The sequence below is a fragment of the Aedes aegypti genome, chromosome 3, assembly GCF_002204515.2.
Source record: "Aedes aegypti strain LVP_AGWG chromosome 3, AaegL5.0 Primary Assembly, whole genome shotgun sequence".
Lineage (NCBI taxonomy): Eukaryota > Metazoa > Arthropoda > Insecta > Diptera > Culicidae > Aedes > Aedes aegypti.
The window spans coordinates 389,755,224-389,765,169 of record NC_035109.1 but is presented as its reverse complement, the minus strand read 5'-3'; positions in this window follow the sequence as shown (position 1 = coordinate 389,765,169).

Sequence of the window (9,946 nt, the reverse complement as noted above, 5' to 3'; positions counted from 1 at the left end):
CTAAATACTTTATTGAAGGATTCCGTTTGATTTCTCCCGGCTCTTCGGGTCCGATTTTCTTAACAAATAACGAGCGGTGTAAATTCTACAGAGCAGAAATGCAATTGCTGTCCCATGATGTAAGAACTAACATTGGAAATGTTGCAGTTATAATGTTGTAGAATCATGTCAACAAACATAACTGAACAGAAGAAAATTCAAGTAACAAGAATAAAATTTTCTTTGTTTACATGTTACTTATGTTATTGTTTATTGGGACGCCTTAACAAATGATAAAGGTAATAAAAATCGTAAATATAACTGTTAATTTTTGAATTTATTGTTCAAAACGATAAATTTTTCAAGCAAGGAAACGTTTTTCAAAAACTTTTTCTGTACTTTTCTCTTCAATTTTACATAAAAATAAATTTCAGCATACTGCTTATATTTGGTGGGAGTCAAGCTAAAAAATATACACGACCTCATTTGTTTCAATTTAAAGTTTCTAGGATTTGAAGAATTCCTACTATGCGAAATCCATTACCCACTTGCCCCACGGTACCTTAGTAATTTATTAGAGCAAAACATACCAAAACACACACTGCCTCCACTAAGGGAGAATTTACCTATATGTTTATATAAAGCTGTCAGGCTTGATGCCTATATGAAACGTGAATAATCGTATTTTTCAGATTTCTTACACGTCATACAAATTATTTTTAATTTTAAATATCTTACCATAAAGAGTTGGTTGTTTTGAGAAATTGTCAATATTGTCTTACGTAGCCAATAAACAGCCTCATAGTTTTTTCTTTGGTTGTCTATGAGGGAAATCACTTGTGCTTCTTCTATGCTTTTTGTGGCACAGAATCAATACCGTACAGTTCCGTTTTCTGGCGGGTAGTCCACAACCGTCATGGGTGGGAATAGCGAGCTTTTCGAAGCTGCTGAATACCGACATGATTTTAATGGAAATTACGTATGAAACAGCTTTTCTTCTTCTTCTTGGTATTAACGTCCCCACTGGGACAGAGCCGGCTACTCAGCTTAGTGTTCTTATGAGCACTTCCACTGTTATTAACTGAGAGCTTTCTTTGCCGATTGACCATTTTCGCATTCGTATATCGTGTGGCAGGTACGATGATACTCTATGCCCAGGGAAGTCAAGGAAATTTCCATTACGAAAAGATCCTGGACCGACCGGGAATCGAACCCAGACACCTTCAGCATGGCTTTGCTTTGTAGCCGCGGACTCTAACCACTCGGCTAAGGAAGGCCCGAAACAGCTTTTAAATATGTTTAATACTTGAGGAAGAAGGAGAATAAGAAGAAGAAGCGTTTATCGAACCATGGAAGTAGTAGAAGAGAAACAGGTGAAGCAAACCGACGTGAACACAGGGGCAGGTTTCGAAAAAAAGCGACGGCGAAAGAGAAGCAAGGAAAAATTGGAAGAAGTGGCCAAGTCAATCCATATTCTTTTTTTTTTGTTTTTTTTTTCGGACATGATCGTTTCGTTTCAAATTTGCACCATAGTTTGAGGAAGTTTGAAATAAAAAAAGCCTGAACGATGGAATTTTTAATGTCGTTTTCGTTTTTTTTTTTTTTGCAATTTCTCATCGCAATAGGTTGTTTTTCATCACGCCAATCGGTCATGAAACGGCCTACTTTCCTGCACTGAATAGTCATACGCAACTGAAACCGGTGCTGTAATGATTCATTACGCAACGCTTTCTCATTACGCAACTGTTTTGAGTTGCGTTATGGAACATTACACATCAATTTTTCAGAAATTGTAAAATAATGGTAAATGCATTCCGCTATAATTTCTGATACCCTCAAGTGGTCTCCTACGAAATTGCAAAAAAAAAAAAATGTTGTACGTAATTCGTGGCAGAACTCGATTTACAGCGTCGTAATTTACGACTCGTGCTGTAAAAATCATCATTCTGTAAACTACTATTAACGCTTTGAGTAAAGTGTTGATTGAATCATCGATACGTTCTATTTTGTATGACGGAAAACATATTCAGTAAAATATATGTGGTATAATTCCGAACGTTCGGAGACGATTTTACGTTAAACACGTTTTTTCACAGAGAAAGTATAAAAGTGAACTTTATTGCGGTTTGATCGATAGTGTTTTACAAAGTCAAAACGGAAGTTTGCTCTAGCTTTTGATGGAGAGCTAGCCGGATGTGCGCGATTGCAGACTTGTCAAAATGACAGCTGTACACTGACAAAAAAAAAGTTTAGGACTGTGCGCTCAAGGTATCTACATACAGTCGAAGCTCGTTATAACGACAACTTCTATAACGACAAAAGCTCTCTATAGCGACATTTTTCGGTCCCTTGAAACATCTTTTGGTGTTATATCTATTCCCTATAACGACTTTTCTCTATTACGACGGTCCCTTTTGATGTTGTTATAACAACCCAAGTAACCACGAAGCTATATATGAATACTTTATGTCTGCTCTATAGTATGCTATCAGATTTTGTTTTAAAGTGACATAACCTTTAAGAGCTTTATAAAGCATAATTAAAGTGGGAAAGGGCCCCACAACAACCAAATTAATGCAATACTTAGTAAAGCAGTTTTAATGCACAAGCCCTAAAAAAGCATTTATGTTTGTATATTTAGGGTTCATGATGTATATTAGCTTAAAATAATGTATGTTTAGGGCTTGCGTTAAAAATAAACAAAACAATGAATCCATTGACTACCTTTCAATGGATTTCTTTACCAGCTTAATGATTTTTTTTTGTTGGAATCAGGATTCGAACCCACAACTAGGATGATGGTGTGCTGGATGCCTGGCGCGTTGGTGTCCTGTGCTAAAGCTGCTGATGTAATAAGGTAGGATAAAAGTTCCTTATAAACGAAGCTACCGTGTGTGTTAACATTACTATTCGCCCAGTTATTACGAATAGAAAGAATTCTCTTCGACGATTGATTTCCTTTCCTCACCAAATGAAACAATAATTTGATCACCATTCTTTCTCGTAGAGCAATTAACAGAACTTGTCCAAAGCCCTAGCGCATTAAACAGATTTCGGGGGAGAGAAATTGATCGACATTTCCTCTCGCTCCTTATGAATAAAAGAGTCTTATAGATAAAATACAACAATTTTGAATGAATACATATATCCTAAGATCATGAAATGGGGGTTCGAGATGAAAGAAAGTCATTTCATTATTCTTCCATATCCCACAAAACGTAATGAGCGAGTGCGAACGTGCTCGATCGTCTTACTTATTTATTACAGATTCGAGTGCGTTAAATGAGGTTATGTAATCTTGTATGACAGCATAACTGTATATTCACTCTAAACGCTTAGCATAATGCTATATTAAAATAATGCTACAAAGCATTTACAATGTTAATCAAATGCATCATTGCTTGACAGTTATTGAATAAATGCATGATAACATTATTAATGCAAAAAATGTTGACTTTCGACCAAATTAATGCAATGGTATAATGCTTGTGGTTACTTGGGAAGCTTCGACTGTATATAAATTGTTTTCACATACCCCATTTACCCACTTGCCCCGCGGTACCTAACATAGCAATAGGGGTATTGGGCCGTATGAATAAAATGTAGTAAAGTTGAGTTTACTACATTCTCGGTAGTAAACGCTATATGTGGAACACGAGTGGAACATGTTTGTGTCATTTTCCTTTCTACACCTTTCGAACATACTACAAACAACGCATTGAGCTCTCGCCGAGCGCTGTCACGAACACATGCGCAAATTTGCTGGTTGAAAATACTGCCATTTGATTTTGCTGGGAACAGCTGATCTTTGTTTATATTTTCCACCAGCAATTTTTAAGTAGTGTTGGTGACATGTACCGTGTATGTACACGAGCGCAGAAACCACTATTGCTATGAATAAAGGTAGCATTTACTACAAAGCTACTGGTAGTTAGCTTCAGAGGTTGCTACACATGCTTTGAGTTTGCGGAATTGAATGGAATAATTTACTTTTGAGTTAAAATAATGGGAAAACGATATGAGTTTTGATATACCGGAAGGTATTTTGAGTTTTGCAAAGGAATTCTGAGGTTACGAAAACTTTCGCTCCGCCAATTCTGAGATTCCGGTAAGATTACCGGCAGTAGCAATTTGTAATATCCGTGTGAATTCTGGCATTACGATAATTATGTTATTTTCTAGGAATTTTAGGATGTCGGTAGGAATTCAGATATTGATAAAGTAATTCAGAATTTTACGTGTAAATTCTGACATCTCAGATTTCCTTTTGAATTCATAGCTTTAATATAAACGTTTTGAATGTCGGTAAATATTTTATAGATTTCAATGGGATTTTTTGTGGAATCGTTAAGAATTTTAATAATTTCTAAGGGAACCCTGGTGTTTTAGGGGAGATCCTCATTGAATTCTAACGACTACCAATGGAATCACTACAATTCTCATAAAAATCTCTACATTCTAAGTTCTAGACATTCCAAGGATACTATCAGAAACCCCACCAAAATAACGAGAATATCACAGAAACACTTAGAACATCGGAATTCAACAGCTGTTAAGAAAACACACGAGGAGCATCAAAATTCTACCGCAATTTCACCAGATTCTCAGTACTGGTGCTAGAAAATATGTGGTTCCAAAATTGTCGCGTAATCGATTAGATTCCATGCATTTTCTTCATATGCATGATTGTATTTATTTTAAGCGTCACTCTGAATAGATTATTCTTTACGTGCAGAATCACTCTGCACTCTGAATGGAAATTTCTTAACGTGCAGCTTCAGTCACTGCTCATGTTCGAAAGTAGTAAGTACTACATGTTCGAAAAGTTTTTTATTCATACCAAAAGTGTAGTAAACTTTGTGGATTTTGTTTTTGAGTAGATGCTACATGTAGTGAAGCTGCACGTTAAGAAATTTCCATTCAGAGTGCAGAGTGATTCTGAACGTAAAGAACAATCTATTCAGATTGACGCTTAAAATCAATAAATCATGCATATGGAGGAAATGCATAGAATCTAATCGATTACGTGACAATTTGCACAAAATCATGAAGGTTCTGTTAATTGGTAAGATTTGTAGAGTAACTTTGCGATTAGTCTGGCATTCTCTTTTGTCTATGATTTTATGATGATGGTACATCGAAGAATTTTCTGGGTGGTTTTCGGTCTGCGCCAATGCCAGTGATTGATGATTTTTCCAATATTAGCTTAACATCTATGAAGAGATCTTGAGATTACAGCTATTAAATTAAGAACCACATATTTTCTAGCACCAGTACTGTTATTCTGGTGAAATTGCGGTAGAATTTTGATGCTCCCCGTGTGTTTTCTTAACAACTTGTTGAATTCCGGAAGTTCTAAGTGTTTCTGTGATATTCTCGTTATTTTGGTGGGGATTGTGATAGTATCCTTGAAATTTCTAGAACTTAAAATGTAGAGATTTTTATGAGAATTGTAGTGATTCCATTGGTAGTCGTTAGAATTCAATGAGGATCTCTCCTAGGCTTCCTTTTGAAATTATTAAAATTCCTATCGATTTCACAAAAAATTCCATTGAAATCTATAAAATATTTACCGACATTCAAAATGTTTACATTTAAGCTTTGCTTTGAAATTCCAACGGAACTGGAGATCAACGGAATCTTAAAGGTTTTTACAATAATTACAAAGTTTAATTTTCAGAATTACAAATATCACACAATAATTCGCAGGAATCCCACCGCAATCTCATAGATTCTTACAGAAATACCGTCTCAAAGATACCCACGGAATTCCAAGAGATTCTCATTCTCACCCCAATTCTAGAGTTTTTACCAGATTTCTAATATTTCCGCAATATTCCTAGAATGATATTTACACTTGCAGAATCATCATAAAAAATCCGACATCCCTATCGGAATCCCAAAGTTCCTACGAGAATTCCGGAATTCCAAAGGAAATCTTAAGAATTTGAGATGTCACAATTTACACGTAAAATTCAGAACTACGTTATAAATATCTGAATTCCTACCGACATCCTAAAATTCCTAGAAAATAACATAATTATCGTAATGCCAGAATTCACACGGATATTACAAATTGCTACTGCCGGTAATCTTACCGGAATCTCAGAATTGGCGAGGTGAATGTTTTCGTAACCTCAGAATTCTTAAGCAAAACTCAAAATACCTTCCGAAATATCAAAACTCACATCGTTTTCCCATGATTTTCACTCAAAAGAAAATTATTCCATTCAATTCCGCAATCTCAAAGCATGTGTACACGGGAAAAAAATCTGTGGTAAAAATTACTATTGTAGCTGACTACGCCCATTCTTGAAACTACCATGGAATTTCAGACCAATTTACTATGTTTACGGTACATCCCACCACATTACTGGTACATTTGACAGAAATAATTTACAACAATCTGATTTCGACAACAGACATGGTAAAATCAAGCGCATTTCTGGTCTGCTGAAAATTGCCGGTGCGAGCGCTTAAGTTAACCCCCTAAAATGGTAGTTTTTACCGCACAATTTTTTTGCGTGTAGCAACCTCTGAAGATAACTACCAGTACACTGAGGCAAAAATACTTAGGTTTTCCATAAATCAAGACTTATGAATCAGCCAAATTATGGCTTCATTGCACGCTTAAACATTTCGAAAATGGGATCATAAGTTTCATAAGTGAGAGCTTTGAATTCTTTAACAACAATTACTTGAAATAATTATCATAGCAATCGCTAGAAGAACTACTCCGCTTTCGATGTTGGCTACAAGTTAATCGAAAACAGATCACATGTAATCAAAACATGTCAATTTTTGTGCACGCCTGAAATAAATGGCGAACAACTTTATCGATTGATAGTTCGATTTGAGTAATTATCAATGCGTTTATTACCGAATTTCATTGATTGACTTATGAAATTCATTACTGAAATTCTTAACCAAAATCATAAGTAAAACTTACAAATTTCAACAATAATCGTTGTGGCGCCAAATCATAATTATTCCTTAAGAAATTATTAAGTTTTTTTGCCTCAGTGTAGCTTTGTAGTAAATGCTACCTTTATTCATAGCAATGCGTTGTTTGCAGTATGTTCGAAAGGTGTAGAAAGGAAAATGACACAAACATGTTCCACTCGTGTTCCACATATAGCGTTTACTACCGAGATTGTAGTAAACTCAACTTTACTACATTTTATTCATACACGGAGAAATATTTTTACCTAATTTTTGAGTTTACCCAAAATTAAGTATATCGATTATAGTTTCAACCCAAAATCTCTCGGTTTTCTCTTTCTCCCACACGAATGTTGTCAAAAATAGAGAGAGCTGCATCTACCCAATGGGGGTACTTTGGCCCAATAAGCCAAATTTGGGTAAATGCAACTTTTCTTATGTTTGGGTCGAAAGAACTCAATTTTGCGTTCAATCAACCCAAAATTGAGTATATTTTTCTAATGGAATTAAAGCCAAACTACCTAGTGGGGACCTTGGAAATTTAGCCAAAATTGAGTTATTGGGCCCAACTACGGAATTGCGTTGAAACAACCCAAAATTGAGTTTAATTCCGTCTCCGTGTACGGCCCATTGTCTGTTTCATGTGCAACAAAACGCGCCGTAAACTTTCAAGCAGAGCAACCAAATCGTCGCCAGCAAACAAATCAAAGGAGGTGATGTGCCGTTATGTTGGTAAGACTGGCGAAACGTCAAATTCGCAGCGGCTGGTTGGCTGGCGACGGTTTCATCGGCGACGATTACGATTCATCGCGTCCGATAAGGTGCAAAATTTACAATATTCACTTAAAGTAGCGTAAATTGAGATATTGGCGATGAAACGTTTCAAATGAAATATTCCTGTTCTGGCTCCAGGCGATAAAAACAAAAAATCTATAATCTAGTTACCCAACAAAACTATCAAGCTTGTCAACAGTTTGTTTATATAAATTACGAACTTTTATTAGAATCGTTTCAGCTAAGGTTCACCTTGGTTGACGAACCTTCGACTGTATTATTCACAGCACCCAGAACTTCTACCAGTTCGTCAACGAAAACCAACCTTTGTACTGTTGCTGCAAGAACATTTTATTCAACTTATTATTGTCAAAATTGTTACCAACGCTTTTAATAATTTCTCAATATCATTCAAGTGATCCCAAGGGAAATTTTGCTTATGATTCATAAACGGAAAACAACGCAGCCTTTATACCTACTCACATATCCAATTGCAGAATACGTCTTTTGACTAGAACCCAAATCGATGGGAAGAAATGGTAATCGATGTGCCTTTCGTTCAGTTTGGTTAAGACATAGGGGCTGTCCATTAATTACCTAAAACAACCTCCTCCACGAAAAGATTTTTGAAAGAAAATGAAAAGTTATTAGCATGGCGCGTAAGAAAACTCAAACTCCCATCCCTTCAACCATAACCCCTTACGTGATAAATGAATAGCCCCAATATTGCTTAGACTCAGACATAACACTCTGCCACCTAGTTCATTTTATTCCTCACTGTGACGATTCAATATCCGATAAGAACAGAACCTCTTTCACTTGAAACAACTCGTTCTATGATCATACTCATTTATTCATCTAAATTTTCCCCAGTCTTTTATTTAATTCTCCCAGATCTACCTATCGACAATCCTACTCTCATCTACGTTTTCCAGTTGTTTTTCATGATTTGTTGTTTGTTTGTAAACTGCCGTTATACCGTTTTGTCTCAAATTCCGAACAGACTCATATTCCGAACACTCGGTTTTTGTATGGCGATTTGGTTGAAATGTTTCGTTGAAATATGTCACCAAATAACAAGTAAATGGCAGTCCATTTCAATTCAATTTAACCGTCTCCAATATAATTTTTACCGCCGGAGTAGGGATGATTCTCTAGTTTAAGACCATTAGAACAAGCTCAGATAAATTTATTTGCTAAATTATTTATTTGAATACGATTTATTCGTGCTGGTCGGAATTTGAATCAAGGTGTTCGGAATATGAGACAGAATTAACACAGTGTTCGGCATTTGAATCAAAATGTTGTTCCATTCTTTTGTGTAAAAACAATACCAAAACTAATTAAATCAACATTATTATCGGTACATCCAACAGCTAACAGTTAGGCTTCGTGAAGAAATTAAAATTTACACGAATATCAGCTAATTTTTGCCAATCAGATGCATTCGAAGTCACTGTTGGCCTTAAGTGTTCGGAATATGAGTCAAAACGGTACGCATAATTGTCCCATGTTCCAAAATATGCAATCAAGAAAAACGCGTTTAAAGATTTTAACACATTTAGGCCTCGTATTGACCAGGTGTGTGGTAAATTGAATTAAAATCTTTACAATAGTATAAAGAATAGCGTGTTCATTAGAGTCAAGAGTTTGTATTATGAAAATAAAGTAAATTTAGCTACAAAATTAATAGTGGGACTGTTATGCCTAGAAATGCAGGGTTTTTGGTGAATTTCTACGCATAACAGTCCCACTGATAGTAGTGACCAATGATGTGCTAAGCATACTGCTGTAGATTACCGTTCTTACGTATAGATTGTACCGAATGTAGAGGCCGTATATCCTCAAGACAATGTTAAGGCACCTAATGACGGCCTAAGTGACATGTGCCAAACGAAGCCACGTGTGGGGAAGTGAAGAAATATGATTTTATAGTTTAGGATGGAAAGCAAAGTTTTCTGTACGTGTGATAATGAGACAGTTAATGAGTTAGTGAAAAAAGAGTGGATGAGTTATTTAGAGAGTTTATAAGATGTTATAAATTCATATATCGTCTCTTCCAGCTGCAGGCTAGACAGAAACTCATCTGCGAAGTCAAGGTTATCCTTTCATTTTCATTTTCATTTTGCAGCGTTTGGTGGGGCAATGAGAGCGCAAGTCAGTCCAAAGCCGGGGGCAGGGATAGGTAATGGCCGTAATAGTCTATGCGGACCACTTGAACACCATCGGAAATGATAGGAAGGGTTGGGGT